At 43.0% G+C, this 17,802-nt stretch overlaps 1 long non-coding RNA gene across 1 annotated transcript; it reads left to right on the top strand.

The window, feature by feature from the left end:
* The first annotated feature begins 8,396 nt into the window (after positions 1-8,396).
* On the top strand, positions 8,397-10,315 carry LOC142918154 (uncharacterized). The gene is made up of 3 exons (XR_012937425.1): positions 8,397-8,817; positions 9,264-9,358; positions 10,235-10,315. It is a non-coding gene; the product is annotated as an uncharacterized LOC142918154 (long non-coding RNA).
* The last annotated feature ends 7,487 nt before the right edge of the window (positions 10,316-17,802 follow it).

Raw genomic sequence — 17,802 nt, 5'->3', positions numbered from 1 at the left:
TGTGTGAACTATGTGCGAAAAAGTGCTCTGAGGCACCGCATCTTCAGTGAGCTGTGTAAAGAAATGGGCTCTGAATTTGAGGTACTTCTGCTCCATTCTAATATTCGGTGGTTATCCCGGGGACAGGTGCTGAATCGTGTTTTTGCCATGCGTGTGGAATTAGCCCTGTTTTTGCAAGAGCACCAACACTGCCATACAGATTGCTTCAAAAACCCTGAGTTCATTCTCATTTTAGCGTACATGGCTGATATATTCGCAGCTCTCAATCATCTCAATCAGCAGATGCAGGGTGGTGGAGTCAATATCATGGAAGCGGAAGAACACCTGAAGGCTTTTCAAAAAAAGCTACCGTTATGGAAACGACGAACAGAGAACAATAACTTCGCAAACTTCCCGCTTCTGGACGACTGTGCAAGTAAGATCGAAGATGTGTCTGGAATCGGAGATATTTCTGTATCCACGGAACTGAAGCAAACAATTGCCACGCACTTAGATGAGCTTGCAAAGTCTCTCGACAGATATTTCCCTACAAGAGAGTCATATCCAGCATGGGTGAGACAGCCGTTCACGTTTGCTGTTGAAACAGCAGATGTCAATGATGAATTCCTCGACGAAATCATTGAAATTCAGCAGAGCCAGGTTCAACAGCAACTCTTCAGAACAACAACGCTCTCAACGTTTTGGTGTCGACAAATGAACAAGTATCCAGTTATTGCTAAGAAAGCCCTGGATTTTTTTATACCATTTGTTACAACATATCTTTGTGAGCAATCCTTTTCGAGGATGCTGGACATAAAAACGAAGAAAAGGAACAGACTTTGCTGTGAAAATGACATGAGAGTGGCACTTGCCAAGGTGAAGCCACGCATATCTGAACTGATCTCTCAAAGGCAACAGCAGAAGTCACATTGATTTCCAGGTATGTAATTTGTTGTGAGTTTATGCATTGTGTTGGTTTTATTCTTTGAACAAGGTAATGTTCATGCACGGCTCATTTTGTGTACCAGTAAAAAACATATCTATGTCTTGAATTTGAAAAAAATCACATTTTATTTTTCACTAAAGAGGGGTTCGGTGAATGCGCATATGAAACTGGTGGGGTTCGGTACCTCCAACAAGGTTAAGAACCACTGGTCTAACTATACATTTTCTCTGTGATAAGTCTGTTTTTGGTACTGCAACATTGTCATGCTTGTTGTTAAAGATACTATGTAGTTTTTTTTTTATTCCTGATGTAACTTTGCTTAGCTTGAGACTGTCAATATTTAAATGTGAGGCATAGTTGCTTTGCATGCAAATAACCACGCTACAAAGTTGTTGTAAAATACCAGCCACATAATCTTTATTCCAATATACAGTGAACAGGTTTGTTTATATCGGTGTTGACTCATTTGTTGTTGATCAGATGAGCCGTATGCCTGAACAGTAACTAAAATAACACTTTATGCTTGAAATTAAACTCGCCTAGAGGCACCATATAATGCATGTGTCAGAAGGAACTGGATGAACTTTTAAACACAGCAATACATATATATTTTTTTCTATAGTATTGTGATAATGTAAGCAAGTCGCATTCTTACGATTAAATGTCAAGATGAAAATACGGTGGGACAGGTAAAGGCTGTTATGTAATGATAGGATAAACGTGTACAGCCCTAATTTAATACACTGCTGGACGAGGGCCTTCTGACACTGCGGGTCACCGAGTTTTTGTTTAACCTTGCACCTTGCTGCTCAGTGTCGGCTGGTGGAAGCATGGAGCAAAGATGGAAGAGCATAGACATTACAACATTGGGTTTTTGCCAAAACTGCTAACTGCTGCCCACCCTGTCGTCGTTACTGCAGCCTATAACAACATGTGAGGGGGGTTGACTATTGTGATACTTTCTCTCTAAGTTATTGTCATTCACATCAAGGACTCCTGCATGCAACCAGATTTTCATAATTCTCTACGCTGCCTGTAACAAAAAAAACATTAATGTCATTACAAAATGACCGATACTCTAGACAGTTAACCTAATAGCAATTGTTTGTACGGCTTTAATTTTACATAATTTCTCGAGCACCATTCTACCAGCCTTTCCCTGAGTATTATACAGCTACATTCGAGTGTATACAATGTATTGCGTTTTTTAGTTATTACCGAGCCTTTTCAGTTTGTAATACCTGTGTAGTGGATTCAACTGAGTCGCAGATATTCTTCGTGGAGGCAACATATTTATTAACACCAACACATAACACAAGGGGTTACTGTCCCTTTACCAGATAACCTATGGTGGTGGACCACCAGGCTAACTACGCTAGTTACCGGGAGTAGCTACAACGGACAGGACCCTCCATAGCTGGGGTCCTCGTCCACGTGTTGGTGACTTCTTCTTGGACGTAGATCTTCAGATGACGGTAGCAACGCTGAACCTCGGTCCCTGTGCGGACCCAGTTTATATGCTGCTGGGTCGCGGCTGGCCAAGACCACCTTCGAGAAACCTCTTGTTGTTTCTCGGCCCTTCCCTAGGAGCTTACCCTGACACGTGACCACCCCCAAGCCCCCTCCTGAGGCCCCTGTGTAGATCTTACCCGCCACGTGCCTTCCGGGGTCAACCAGAGTGCCATGGCCGAGGGTAACCTCATCCCATGGCTGACACTCCCACACTCCCTCCTGTAGGAGTCAGCACTGCGCGCCACGTGTGGTGCTACTGCGCTATTCCAGCGCTCACCTAGCCCCCCTAGGGCTGGTACTACACCCACCTACGGGGTGTTCGCGATGACGATGCATCACACGCCGTGCCCCCCTAGGGCTGGTACTACACCCACCTACGGGGTGTTCGCGATGACGATGCATCGCACGCCGTGCCTCGCTAGGGCCGGCACCACACAGTGACATCCGTGATGTTACTACGCCTGTAATAAAATAAATATATGGTGTAGAAATGTTTTGCTCCTTTGCAAAATCTCATGCAAATACATTGTTAAGTCAGTTTAGGTGCATTATATAGTAACGACAATGATAATACATGTACCCTAATACACTCAAAAGTATATTATTCAAGTTATAGCAAACAGGTCCTTGCAGGGTGGGCTGGTAGGAACATTGGAATTTTTTGTTACACCCAACAGCACGAGATTTCACTTCGTTAAAGTATTGAAAGGGGACGGACGGACACATTAATCTATTGCAGGCTGGTACACTCAGTTTACAACTTCGTTCCTACCAGTATAACACTTCATTTATCTAAACAAGTCTCACCGAGTCTCAAGATCTCAAGAAGACATTTTATATTCTTAGTTTTTTCGGTAAAGTCACGTTGAAGAGAAACAACAGAATAACAAAATATATATAAAACAATAAAAAATTCTCACGACGTTTCGACCATAACTCAAACGGTCATCATCAGGTGTGTCGGTTTGCATAAATTTATTTTTAAAACGGCATATTTATTTATTTATAAAAAAAAAAGTTTGCGTCACGCGCAGCGATTGGCAGTTTGCCCAGGACTAGTCCATCTATTTTTTTTTTTAAAAGAGGAGGGGGGAGACGAAATTTTTTTTTTATGCTGTCTGAAAGCCACTGTAAGCGTGAACAATCAATCAAGAACTGAAATGATTTATCAAATCTTTCCAATGATTGCTAAGATAGAATCCATCTTCTCGGTTGAAATTGTCTCTGTGCTTGTATATGTGGATAGCCTCATGAACGAATCTCTCATGGAAGCCAGATGGCTTACAAAGAACCTCCGTCTTGGAAAAGTCAATGGCATGTGAGCCTACTGAATTAGAACAATGATCTGCTACGGCCGAGGTGTTGGTCCTACCGTGTTTAAGGTCTGCTTTATGTTCACGAATGCGGTCCGAGATATGGCGTTTGGTTTCTCCAATGTAACTACTACCACAGAGGCAACTTAGTTTGTAGACACCAGGGTATTGTATGTCCGGAATCACATCTTTTACAGACGGAACCAGATCACGGATTTTATGTAATGTGTTGAAACGGACCTGGATCTTGTGTTTATTCAAGATTTTGGAGATCTTTTTTTTTGTGATCCCAGCAATGTAGGGTAAAGTGATGGTTTTGAAAGGCTCCTCAAGAGGGTTCTTCTTCATGGTTTGAGTGATAGCTTTGCGGATTGTATAGTCGGAGTAACCATTAGCCCTAAGAGCTTGGTGTACGTGCTTGAGTTCACTGCTTATGTGTTCCTGGTCGGATATGCATTGGGCTCAATGATACAGAGTCTTGATGAGAGAATTCTTCTGTGATGGATGGTGGTGGGAATCCGGTTTCAGATAAGCATCCGTATGGGTAGCTTTCCTGTAGACAGAGTGGCTCATTGAACCATCAGGTCTCTTTTTAATTAGGACATCCAAAAAAGGTATCTTGCCATCTATTTCGACTTCCATGGTAAATCTGATGGCTGGGTGTATGGAATTGATGTGGTCGAAGAATTGGTCTAGAGCAGGCCGGCCATGTGGCCAGATGACAAAAGTGTCATCCACGTACCTCTTCCATAAGGTTGGGCGCAGAGTGGCAGTCTGGATGGCAGCCACATGGCCGGCCTGCTCTAGACTAATTCTTCGACCACATCAATTCCATACACCCAGCCATCAGATTTACCATGGAAGTCGAAATAGATGGCAAGATACCTTTTTTGGATGTCCTAATTAAAAAGAGACCTGATGGTTCAATGAGCCACTTTGTCTACAGGAAAGCTACCCATACGGATGCTTATCTGAAACCGGATTCCCACCACCATCCATCACAGAAGAATTCTCTCATCAAGACTCTGTATCATAGAGCCCAATGCATATCCGACCAGGAACACATAAGCAGTGAACTCAAGCACGTACACCAAGCTCTTAGGGCTAATGGTTACTCCGACTATACAATCCGCAAAGCTATCATTCAAACCATGAAGAAGAACCCTCTTGAGGAGCCTTTCAAAACCATCACTTTACCCTACATTGCTGGGATCACAAAAAAAAAGATCTCCAAAATCTTGAATAAACACAAGATCCAGGTCCGTTTCAACACATTACATAAAATCCGTGATCTGGTTCCGTCTGTAAAAGATGTGATTCCGGACATACAATACCCTGGTGTCTACAAACTAAGTTGCCTCTGTGGTAGTAGTTACATTGGAGAAACCAAACGCCATATCTCGGACCGCATTCGTGAACATAAAGCAGACCTTAAACACGGTAGGACCAACACCTCGGCCGTAGCAGATCATTGTTCTAATTCAGTAGGCTCACATGCCATTGACTTTTCCAAGACGGAGGTTCTTTGTAAGCCATCTGGCTTCCATGAGAGATTCGTTCATGAGGCTATCCACATATACAAGCACAGAGACAATTTCAACCGAGAAGATGGATTCTATCTTAGCAATCATTGGAAAGATTTGATAAATCATTTCAGTTCTTGATTGATTGTTCACGCTTACAGTGGCTTTCAGACAGCATACATAAAAAAAAAATTTCGTCTCCCCCCTCCTCTTTTCAAAAAAAAATAGATGGACTAGTCCTGGGCAAACTGCCGTTTTAAAAATAAATTTATGCAAACCGACACACCTGATGATGACCGTTTGAGTTATGGTCGAAACGTCGTCAGAATTTTTTATTGTTTTATATATATTTTGTTATTCTGTTGTTTCTCTTCAACGTGACTTTACCGAAAAAACTAAGAATATGAATTACTGCAGTCACGAAAGCTTTAAATCAAAATTTAAGACATTTTATGTTTGGCCATTTCCTCATCTTGTAGGTTTGTTTGTGAGAAGAAATCTGAGTACAGGGATAAACTTTGCCTATACCAGCAGGTAACACTTAAATACCCATACATAAAAGTAAACAAAATACTGGGTGTACACTGGGTTTTAAGTTCAGCTGGGTGTCTCACATATGATGATGATTGAATTATCCACCATGTTGGATTTTGGCATACATTGCTGTATTTCAATAGTGGTAACTTTTTATATTTAAAACGTATTATAAGTTAACGTAACTTTTCAATGAAATAGCATCAGAAGTTAGAACGTCCAATTGATATTTATTTTGTCTTGGAGACCCTTACATGTAAGAAAGGCATGAGGATTATCAGGGGCTTTAAATTGGAATTACAATGATTTTAAACTGTAGCAGTTTTAAATTAAAACATGAACAGGTTCAATCCAAGATGAACAACAGTACCAGGCGGCAATCCTTCCTACTTGGCATATCAAAGCCTTGCTGCTATCATCATGTTTATAATTTAGCATTAGAGCTGCAATTGACCTTTTCCAAATAAGAACAGGCATGGGTGTTCAGTAATAACGATACCTAATAATGGAGCATCCAGCCAGGGAGGAGGGTACTGTGTGATAGGTCACTCAATTCAAAATGGAAAGTCGTGACTTAATTTTCCAGTTGACGCTAGACTTAGTTTGTCATCCCCCTGGGATCAATGAAACAATCACACGAGTACCACTTGAGTGAACACTAAGTAGAGAGAGCGGCCTCTCTTAGTTGCATACACTTTCACCATTGAGCAACTTGCTTTGAACCCCCATTCACTTATTGTCAAATATTGCTTTTTGTCCGATAATAAGTTAACTTACCAATAGTAATAGGTTTTTACCCTTTTAGCTGGCACAAAAAATCTGACACCTTTATACAAGGGATCATGTTTGCAATAACCACAACACAAGCAGTCAAAAATGCAAACAAAAAGAAACAACTCTGATAATGATATTGGCACTGTCCTTGAATTTGATTGGTCCACAGCCGAGACGGCTTTTCTTATAGCCTAGTCTCCACTGGTGTTGGACCAGATGACACCATAAGGCGTACAACTCAAAAACAGCGCACCATCAGGGAGTATTGAGAACTCGGGGTAAGCCTTTACATCATGAGACCTTTGCCAGTAACAAGATATAGTAATAGGTTTTTACCCTTTTGGCTGGCACAAAAAGTGACACCTTTATTCAAGGCATCATGTTTGCAATGACCACAACACAAGCAGTCAAAATGCAAACAAAAAAGAGACAACTCTGATAATAATATTGGCACTGTCCTTGAATTTGATTGGTCCACAGCCGAGACGGCTTTTCTTAGAGCCTAGTCTCCACTGGTGTTGGACCAGATGACACCATAAGGCGTACAACTCAAAAACAGCGCACCATCAGAGTATTGAGAGCTCGGGGTAAGCCTTTACATCATGAGACCTCCTTTGCCAGTAACATGACATAGTAATAGGTTTTTACCCTTTTAGCTGGCACAAAAAACCTGGCACCTTTATACAATGTTTGCTGTTTCCGGTTGCCAAGAATTGAGACAATCATCCAAACGATTTTGTTTGGCCAATTTATTGCTGCATTGTGACTAATTGTGGATATGCAAAGATTTAATACAAACACACTGCTGAGGGCCTCGCCAAACTATTGCAATCGCTCATGGTCCCGTAACTCGCTCGTGGTCCCGTAACGTACAAATCCACCGAGCACCTGTACGCGAGCTGATTTAATCACTCCATCTCTGAACATCTCTAGGATGCTTTCCAATCCTTGACCATTGGCTGCCATCCCTTCACGTGTCTTGTGCACCTTGGTGATAGCATTACTTTCTAACAAATGGTAAAAAATACCAAATATACGAATAATTTTAGTTCTTGCTTGCAGTGCAGTATACTTTTGCATCACCTTTCCCCGTGTATGTGTGTGTGCGTTGTGTCCGTGTGCATCTGCAGAGCAAGGCGACGGCGGTGGTACAGGTCTTCTTTATAGAGTGAAGGGTTAGAGTTCACAGTTATAATTAGAGGTTGGAGTTTGCCATACGGGCAAGTGTGATACAGTTACGGTTTAGGAGTTAGAGTTACGGTTGTGTATTAGGGTTTGTGTATTAAGGGTTAGTGTTCGGTATGACGGGTTAGGGTTGCCTATCAGGTGTTCGGGTTATGCTTGAGTAATAGTATTTTGATGTTTGGGCGAGGGATATTGCTCAGGTTATTCGATTGCACACAGCGTTGGTGTACGGTGCTATTTCAGGAATATTTTGATATTTTTTCCTGTATTTTCTGTTTGCACAGTCACATAATCACTTTAAGATGTTTTCTTGTTCATGTTTTTTGTTTGTTGCGGTTGCACCCGATTCAAGAGCCGAATGGCTCACAGGGCTATACCAAATAAATGAACTATAAACTATGAACTATGATTGGTTGACCTATGAATAGAGTACCCGTTATGCTCCTGATTTCATCAGGTCTCAGAAGCTAAGCAGGGTCTAGCTTGGGGAGTGATTGGATGTCCTAGCATTGGGTGGCCACCACGTGCTATAAATGGTGTAATAGCCATTGTGAGCATTGGAGGGCAGTGTAGAAATATATTTTCTTTTGCAGTCTCCCCGACCTTCACCAACCCACACTGACCAGCGTTTTAAAGTATGGTTACATAACCCTCATCATCCATGAGGCATTGAGAGGCCTTTATCAGCCAGTGGATTAATACAAATGGGTTCTACATGAACATGGTTAAGTCTGACGATTATGTTCAATGGAATAGTGGATTGGAATAAACATGTGTGAGTGGGTCAGTGAATGAGTGAGTGAGCGGGTGCACAAGTGAGTGAGTTGGCAGTAAGCAAGTAAATGAAGGGGCTTGTAAATCAACATGCACAAGAGCGAGTGAACTGGTACTGTGAGTGGGAAATGGTAATCATTGAGAGGATGAGTGATTCGTTGAGTTGATAAATTTGATCCTTGTTCCAACCCCTCCAGGCCACCACCATCAAACAGACACAACACCGACACCATGGACAGACAACTTAAGTGGGCTGATATCTTGGAGCACTATGAGAGTAAGTTACATATACCTACATAAAATAGTTAGAATCAGAATATTTATATATTCTGGAGGATTCTGATGAGCTATAAACTTACTTTTCACAAATTACTACGAAATGCAGAGGAGAACTCCCTAATAATGACATTCAGTAGAACTGGCTTGGTGGGTAAGGGATTAGACACTGATCCAGCATGGCAGAGAATGTTGATTAAGCTCTGGGTTTCAGCAACCTATAATTATATTAGGGTCTCAAGTTTATGGAATGAATGATCTCAACATGCTCACAACAATATGACATGTAAAGTGTTAATGCCATGTGATGAATATTTCTCAATAGCAGGGCCTGTAGTGTGATAAGAGGTAACTAGAGGGATCTCAGAATGAGTTCTGTGAAATCTCCATGTGCTTCGTTCTCTAATCCATTACTCATCCTTTGAATGAAATGTCTGTGCTCCGTAGCCCGGAAGTCGCAGCTCCAAACGACTACGTGGGGGGACATTATGGACAGAGTTGACCCTTTCCCGAACCAAGGTGACAACAATGGCGACCAAAAGGTGTGTATGTGATCGGTGAGGGTCAAAGACACCGTCTCTACATGATAGCACACCATGCCACCACACGATCAAACTACAACATGACTACACATCACATCAAGCCATTTCTCCACACCACCTTTCCCATCATACCACCCCAACATCTAGTCAATAACCCATCATAGAACCTCACCATGTGTCTACACCATCACATGACACCATCTCTCCATAACATTCCAACACATCACATCTAAATACCACCACATCATCTCCTGACATCACCCCATCTTGCCACCATGTCATGCCATATTCCACTTGTGCATGCACATAAATTGGCCTTTTTTTCAGGCAGTGACGCGACCTCAGTCTGTGAGCTCATTGGAAGGTGCTATTCCAGTTGCCCACTATGAGCGCTGCTTTTAGATTTTTCTAGCTTATGGGCAGCTAGATCCTTACAATGGAACATTCTCTGGCACCTATTGCCCGTGATGAATGTTGATAACAATCGCCATTAAATTATCGCAGTTGATCAAGGCCTCAATGGGGTTCATGAGGTCTGTGGGGTCGATAGGTGTCTGTGGGAATATATGAGGGTGTAACATGTATCATTAGTTTGTAGGGTTTAGGTGAATTAGGGGTTAGGGCTACATTAATTCTGTGTTCAAAAGTACTGATTGGTAAAGGTTTGTTTTAACATCGGGTGATTGTGTATATGTATGTGTGTGCTCAGCATATTTGCATGAGTCAATATGCATGTTTGCGTCCATGCATAGGTGTGTGAGTATGCATTTGTGTATGGGTGGAAATGCATGTTTGATTGCGTGTGAGTATGATTTTGTGCATGTGTGTGCATGTCTGAATGTTCCTGTGCTTATCGTTGCGCATATGTACGAATAGAAGCAGCTCAAGTGTAGGCGCCCCAAGAACCAGAGGAGCATTCGGGAGGTGAATAACCTCGGCGAGGTGAAGCGTCTCGAGGAAGAGAAGCACCTTGCAGAGGAGAAGCACCTTGCAGAGGAGAAGCACCTTGCAGAGGAGAAGCACCTTGCAGAGGAGAAGCACCTTGCAGAGGAGAAGCACCTTGCAGAGGAGAAGCACCTTGCAGAGGAGAAGCAGCTTGCAGAGGAGAAGCGGCTTGCAGAGGAGCGGCTCGAGGAAGTGAAGCGCTTAGTGGAAAAGCACCTCAAAGATGTGAACCACCTCATGGAGAAGCGCCTCGATCAGTTAAAGCATTTCATGGAAGTGAAACGTCTCGAGGAGGAGAAGCGCATCACCAAATTGAAGCACCACTGCCTCTGGACCACGGCCACCAGCACCACCACCAGCACCACCACCAGCACCGCCACCAGCACCACCACCAGCACCGCCACCAGCACCACCGCCAGCACCACCGCCAGCACCACCACCAGCACCACCGCCAGCACCACCGCCAGCACCACCACCAGCACCACCACCAGCACCACCGCCAGCACCACCACCAGCACCACCACCAGCTGCGTGTGTCCTGTGTGTATTTATTTTTATTATTATTGTTTACGCAGGATAAGCATCACTGAGTCTCAAGACCTTTTTTCAGCAGGGTCCTGCCAAGTTTTGTTAGTAATCGGGAACAAAATGACTGTTTTGATTTAAAGCTTTCGTGACTGCAGTAATTCATATTCTTAGTTCTTTCGGTAAAGTCACGTTGAAGGGAAACAACAAAAAATAATAAAATATATATAAAACAATAAAAAAATCGTCTCCCCCCTCCTCTTTTCAGAACATAGATGGACTAGTCCTAAATAAACTGCCAAATCGCTGCGCGTGGCGCTAACGTTTTTTTTTATAAATAAATAAATGCACCGTTTAAAAATACATTTATGCAAACCAACACACCTGAAGACGACCGTTTGTGTTATGGTCGAAACGTCGTGAGAATTTTTATTGTTTAATATATATTTTATTATTTTGTTGTTGTTTCCCTTCAACGTGACTTTACCGAAAGGACTAAGAATATAAAAATGACTGTTGTTTGCGATCCCAATTGAGTGATTTGCATTGCTTATGTGGGTTCAGTTATGGGGAGAAAGCTGCAGAGCCCACCCAGAACTAGGGGGAGAGAACAAACTCCGCACAGAGAAAGTGGCCCAAGTTGGGAATCGAACCCAGATCCCTCTAGTTACGAGGCAAAGATGTTCCAGCTCTGCCACCCGCACAAACACACAGACAATGCAAACCCCACATGTACATTCGGCGATAGAAATGTTCTCCATAATTGGTTTCTGGGTGAGACCACGTAACAATGCGGTCATACATTCACCATGTAACCCTACATCCACTATATTGTTGCCAGACTAATGCCCGCTTCCTGGCCAACTACCAAGTGTATTTTTACTGCACAATGATAGCTGCCATTGGGAGGAGGGGGGTGCCCCCTTTCAAATGCATTGAGATGAGAAATGCAAGATGTGAGTGGCTCATCACGTGTAAAGCGCTCTGAGATGACATCAAAGTCAAAGGGGGCAACTTAGTCGACCACGAATCACCATAGATATTTTTTCCACAATCGTGCATGCGTGAAGCGGGCCAGCGATAGCGGGTTCATCACTCACTGCTTACAGTTCAGCTCTGGTGTCCTGCCCTGGGTATTACTGCTGCTGCGTAAACCACAAAGACACGCACACCCTCTCCTTCGTAGCAGACGTTAAAAATCTCCCCTGATGTCATTGGAAATGAGTATGCCATTGTGTGCCAGGGATCAATTATAATACACATATACAAATGTCACTGCAAGTTATTCGATTGGATTTACACAGCAATGCCAGCCACTACTGTGAAACTACAACAGTCTGTGTTAGATTCAGCAGCACCTTTCTTCGTGCTAGCCTTGCATTGAGAGAATGACAGCTGCAATGCCAAGCGTACTCACTGATTGTGATGTTTTGTGTGGTTATTAAATTCGAATTAATCCGCCACACAGTCTATATTTTATTATTTTGTTGTTTCTCTTCAACGTGACTTTACCGAAAAAACTAAGAATATGAATTACTGCAGTCACGAAAGCTTTAAATCAAAAAATAATATTTGCGTTATATATAATATTTTTTTTAACAAACAAAAAAAATAATCAATAAAACTCGTAAGCCAGGCACACGAAAAACCAGATGTCGATCATAAACAGACCATTAAAAAATAAAGAAATAATAAAACTCTCGAGGCGAGGATGTTAGCAGCTATCTGCGAAGATCTCCAGATGAACAAGAGTTTGATGTGCCCTAAGGGAGGTCACGCAGAGGGAAGCCCTCCGCAAGCCAGAAACGAGGACGCCCACGGGTTAAACCATATATATATTTTTTCCTTTGTCATTAAAACAACGGTTCAAATTTAAAATGCAATAACAAGAATAAGCTAAAGTTAGCGGTCCTCGCGCTCACTCCAATCAAGACCAGGCCACCAGATACATCAGTGAATTATTATCCAATAATTAATTCGCTTTCTTTGGTTCTTTCGGTAAAGTCACGTAGAATGAGAATAAAATAATAAATTGATAAAATAAAATAACACAATAATATTCTCACAACGTTTCGGCCACAACACAAGCGGCCTTCATCAGGTGAAGGGACGAGACTGTCTGGTAGGACAGCGCTGGAGTGAAAGAGCCACGTTCAGATCACGGCCTTTAAGCTGTGTGAGAGGAACAAAGCGCCTTGACAAAGGAATTAGCATATAATTTAGCATTGAAATGGCTGAATGATTAGCTTGTGTTATTTTATTTTATCAATTTATTATTTTATTCTCATTCTACGTGACTTTACCGAAAGAAGATGAATCATTGCAGTCACGAAAGCTTTAAATCGAAATTTAACCGCCTCTACGGGGAGGGATTCCACACATCCTTAAGATCATTCAACAGACTCCGGGATAAGAAGGCTCAACTAATCGAGTCTCTTACCTTTCTGAAGAGATGCCGCGACTCTAAGCTGTCTCTCTCCCTCTCCTCTGTTCCGACCATGGACGAACTCGTCCGTCTGAACGGGGCCCGTAGCTATCCGTGGTGCTAAAGTTGAGGGTAAGAATCCACCCATTTTTTCGCCATATAGCATTGTCATATATAACGACTTATTGTTGGTAGCTTAGCTGATTGGAGAATATAGAGTTTATTGATAACATTAAGGTAATTTATATATTAGTTTTTTATTGGTTCACTATATAGTACTGTGAATAGCTCAGATGTGTAGGCCTTGACTTCAACATAGTCATTTCTGTGACCAGTCACTAGCTAATCACTCAGTTATTTCAATGCTAAATTCGCCTAGTTATTTCAATGCTAAATTCTCCTGTTTGATTTGTACTAAGTGCCTCGGTGAATGTGTATGCTCTGACTTTAACGTAGCTATTTCTGTGAGCAGTTACAAGCTAATCACTCAGATATTTCAATGCTAAATTCTATGCTAATTCCATTGTCAAGGGGTGCCTCTGCGGATGTGTATGCTTTAACTTAGCTATTTCAATGCTAAATTCTATGCTAATTCCTTTAACAAGGGGTGCCTCTGCGGATGTGTATGCTTTAACTTTTAACATAGCTATTTCTGTGACCAGTCACAAGCTAATCATTCAGCCATTTCAATGCTAAATTATATGCTAATTCCTTTGTCAAGGCGCTTTGTTCCTCTCACACAGTTTAAAGGCCGTGATCTGAACGTGGCTCTTTCACTCCAGCGCTGTCCTACCAGACAGTCTCGTCCCTTCACCTGATGAAGGCCGCTTGTGTTGTGGCCGAAACGTCGTGAGAATATTATTGTGTTATTTTATTTTATCAATTTATTATTTTATTCTCATTCTACGTGACTTTACCGAAAGAACCAAAGAAGATGAATCATTGCAGTCACGAAAGCTTTAAATCGAAATTAATTCGCTATCAAATGATTTTCACCTTTAATACTTTTACTGTTAAAACAAAGCTTGGAGACAAAATACCGAGTCACATCAAAGGTTATCGAGAAGGAATGAGGCGAACAGGCAAACTTACGAAAGAGTTTAAACAATATCCCAAGCAACCCCGACCACCTTTGTCTCTCTCACAGCGCGGAGAAGCAGGAATTACACCTTATCACAAGGGGCCATCTGGAAAAGCCAGCCGGGTTTGATGAGGAGACACACCCCACCCCACACACGGCAACCAGGCAAACAAAGTTTTAAAGAAAATTGCAATATAACATTAATAATAACGTGTTAACCTTAAACGATATTCTATTATAGAACCTTACAGAACCAAGGGATATGGATTCCAACAATCTGGAAACGGACCTCTTAAACTCAGGATGAAAATTATTTTTCTTTCTAATAACTCCATCATATCAATGCGAACCTCGGTAACCCGAGAGGGGTGTCGGGAGGACGTAGTTACAAACACGAGTCTTGGCGAACATGGGACCAAATTGTATTTGAGAAATATAAAGTCGAAAGTATAAAGAGATAGGTACTCCCGACCACCTTTGTCTCTCCCAAAGAGCGCGAGAGAGGAATTTCACGCCAGGGCAAAAAGATCGTTATCGCAGGAGCCATCTGTACACACACGAACTCACACACACAGACCCCCCCCCCCCCCCCTTTTCCACTGCGCAGAGAGAATTGTCTTTGAATATAACGGTCAGCCGCATTTTCAAAAGTCAGTGAAGTGAAGCAGCGAGTCAAGACAGATCAGCGAGTCAAGACGTCCACAGGACGAGCAGTCGCATGGAGCGGCTGGCTCCGAGCCTCGCTGAGTAGCGAGGATCGCCGAGTCGTGATGTATCAACAAAAGTGAGTCATACAGCAGTGGAGGAAACCTGCTGTCAGCGAACCAGCACGGGCGCGTTCGCGCATCTTCAAGGAGAAAGAGCGTGGCCAGCAACGCCAAGCAAGAGCGTGCAGCAGCTCAGCCAGCAGTAGAGAGAAACTGCTATCAGCGAACCAGCACGGGCGCGTTCGCGCATCTTCAAGGAGAGGGAGCGCGCGCCACCAGCGTGCCATCAGCACCAGCATCAGCACCAGCGCGTGCCAACAGCGCGCCACCAGCGTGCCACCAGCACCAGCGCGTGCCAACAGCGTGCCACCAGCGTGCTACAGCGCACAACTTCGCGTCACCAGGGCTGAGAGGGAAGCGGCCCCGCACTCAACACCCATCGGCGCGACGACGGCGAGCGTCGTGCTGACTCTTCCAGCCAGCAGTGGACAGAAACTGGCAGTCGTTCGTATGCCCCTCCCCCACACTCCCTCCTCACTCCCCCACCGCTACACAACGAACAAACATTTTTTTTGACAATGAAATCAACCTAGGCTTTTGCTCAACGCAAGAAATCAACAACCCTCCCATTAAACATACAAGACTCATGATAACTGCGTCAACTATTAGCTGATAACGAAAACATCGCCACCCATTGAGTTACGTTGATGAGGCAATCAGAATTATTTCAGTCGAACGCTTTAATTGCATAATCGTTGATGAATCAATGAACGAACATCGCCGTGGTACTGTGCTGACGATTTCAAGCATAATAATTTCGCATATCAGAATGTGTTAAGGATTGGATACGAATCAAAGACCGAGTGCCGTGTTGTGTAATCATTCAAGAATACGAGTTTGCATATTATAAGGTTAAGGTTTTGATAGAATAGTTCGCTTGTTTTTAATCCCTCTCTCAACAACCGATCGATTGCGTTACGCGTCGGGGATTAACCACAGGTGCCGCTATCGGGGTGAAACAACGCAATCGTGATGGTATCATGTTAACGCTGTGTTGAAATTCCAACATCCCGAGATTGAGTTTTCATATTATCCAAAAATTAAAGTTAGCTAGAAAATAAAATTGATCAAAGCAGAAGGTTTGTGTGTGATTCTTCCTGAAATTCTGCATAATATTGTTCTGCGTATGAGATCTGAATCCTGGGGACCTATCATAAGCACACTATCACCACACATAATCCATAACACACATAATTCATAATGTTCAATCGAGAGTAATCGTATCCTTATCGATAATACGGAATTAAAGAGCAGAGTCGAATCGACTCTCTCTCATTCACGCTCACAACGCCTGCGTCACTGCATACGATTAATTGCGTCATTCCAATTCATAACACAATCCTCGTCACCGAGGCTCGACCTGATAATCCATAACGACCTGCATTATCATAACCACGCCCACTCGCATAAATTAATACGATTATCTCTCGAATCAGCATAATTTATGGGCATAATTACACTGATTAACATAATTTCGGATAAATTATGCAAATTTCATTTAATTTTCATTATTTTCATCAATTTTCATAACACCTATATATACAACAGAGGGGCAAAGTGCGTGTAATTCGGAGACGGACAAAGGCATCTCGGGGATCACAGATAGCGTGGTGGTGATGGCTATGCTGTACGTAGCCTCTAATCCAGCACCGCAGAGGCAGTGAGGGTGGCTGGACCCGCACACGTTTTGCGAAAATCCCTTCCCATGGACGTCGAGGAGGTGCCACTCCCCGGCACGCCGGAAGAAGGCAGTACAGCAAAGTGCAGACTAAATATTGTAGGTCCCTTCTGTATGCGTGAATGTTGAACTTCTTTTGCACGGTACGGAGCCAATTGTGCTAATTGGAGGTATCAACACTCATTAACTTAATTTGCAGAGGACTGCAGAGCTTGGCTAATTGTTGGTGTTGGTTCACAGCCTGTATGCCTGAGGTTCCTCAGTGATGGTGAGATGCAATTTGCAATGAATGATGACGCGATATGAAACTAAACATGAGTATGATCAATAGGTGATGTTTTAGTGCGTTAAACGGTGGCTGGATCACACACACTCAGAGGTTCTGATTTGTAATCATGTTGAAAAGCGTGTTACTAAATTTCTGCTAGTAGATGAAGACGCTATTTTAGTCAGTATTGGCGATGTGATGCGGGTTAAAGCTTCCACACCAATTGGAGGCTTTGGAAGATAAGCCTATAGAGGTGTTTCAAGATAACATGCCATGTTACTTTCATGCAGTAGAGAAGCAGCAGCTCGCCTGCGTTTAAGTGACTCGGTACAATGGTGAGCACAATGCTTGATAAGTAGGGACGTGCTCACCCAGCCATGGATAGAACTAAATAATGAAGCAATTCTGCTGGAGCTATTCTTTTGTTGGCGGCAGGCTATCTATCTGTAATACCCAATTCTGATGTGGCATTGTGTATGCCACTCACCCCTTCATGTGCCATGCCGGCCTGTTAAGGCTATATGGGGATCTTTGTGTTTGTGGAGAGAGTGAAGAGTTTTCCATACCTGGGCAGTGTGCTCATGACCAGCTCCGGTTTGACAACAGAGGTCTCATTCCGAATCAGTCAAGCGGCATTAACTTTTCATCAGTTGCGTAAAGCTACCTGGTCTGTCACTCCACATGAAGCTTCGGGTCTTCTCGGCCACAGTCATGCCCTCCCTTCTCTACGCTTGCAAAATGTAAACCCCCCGAAT

This window comes from Petromyzon marinus, unplaced genomic scaffold (assembly GCF_048934315.1).
Source record: "Petromyzon marinus isolate PM22_M1 ecotype Great Lakes invasive population unplaced genomic scaffold, UKy_Petmar_22M1.pri1.0 PM_G_Scaffold_56, whole genome shotgun sequence".
Classification (NCBI taxonomy): Eukaryota; Metazoa; Chordata; class Hyperoartia; order Petromyzontiformes; family Petromyzontidae; genus Petromyzon; species Petromyzon marinus.
This window is presented reverse-complemented; position numbering and strand designations above follow the sequence as displayed.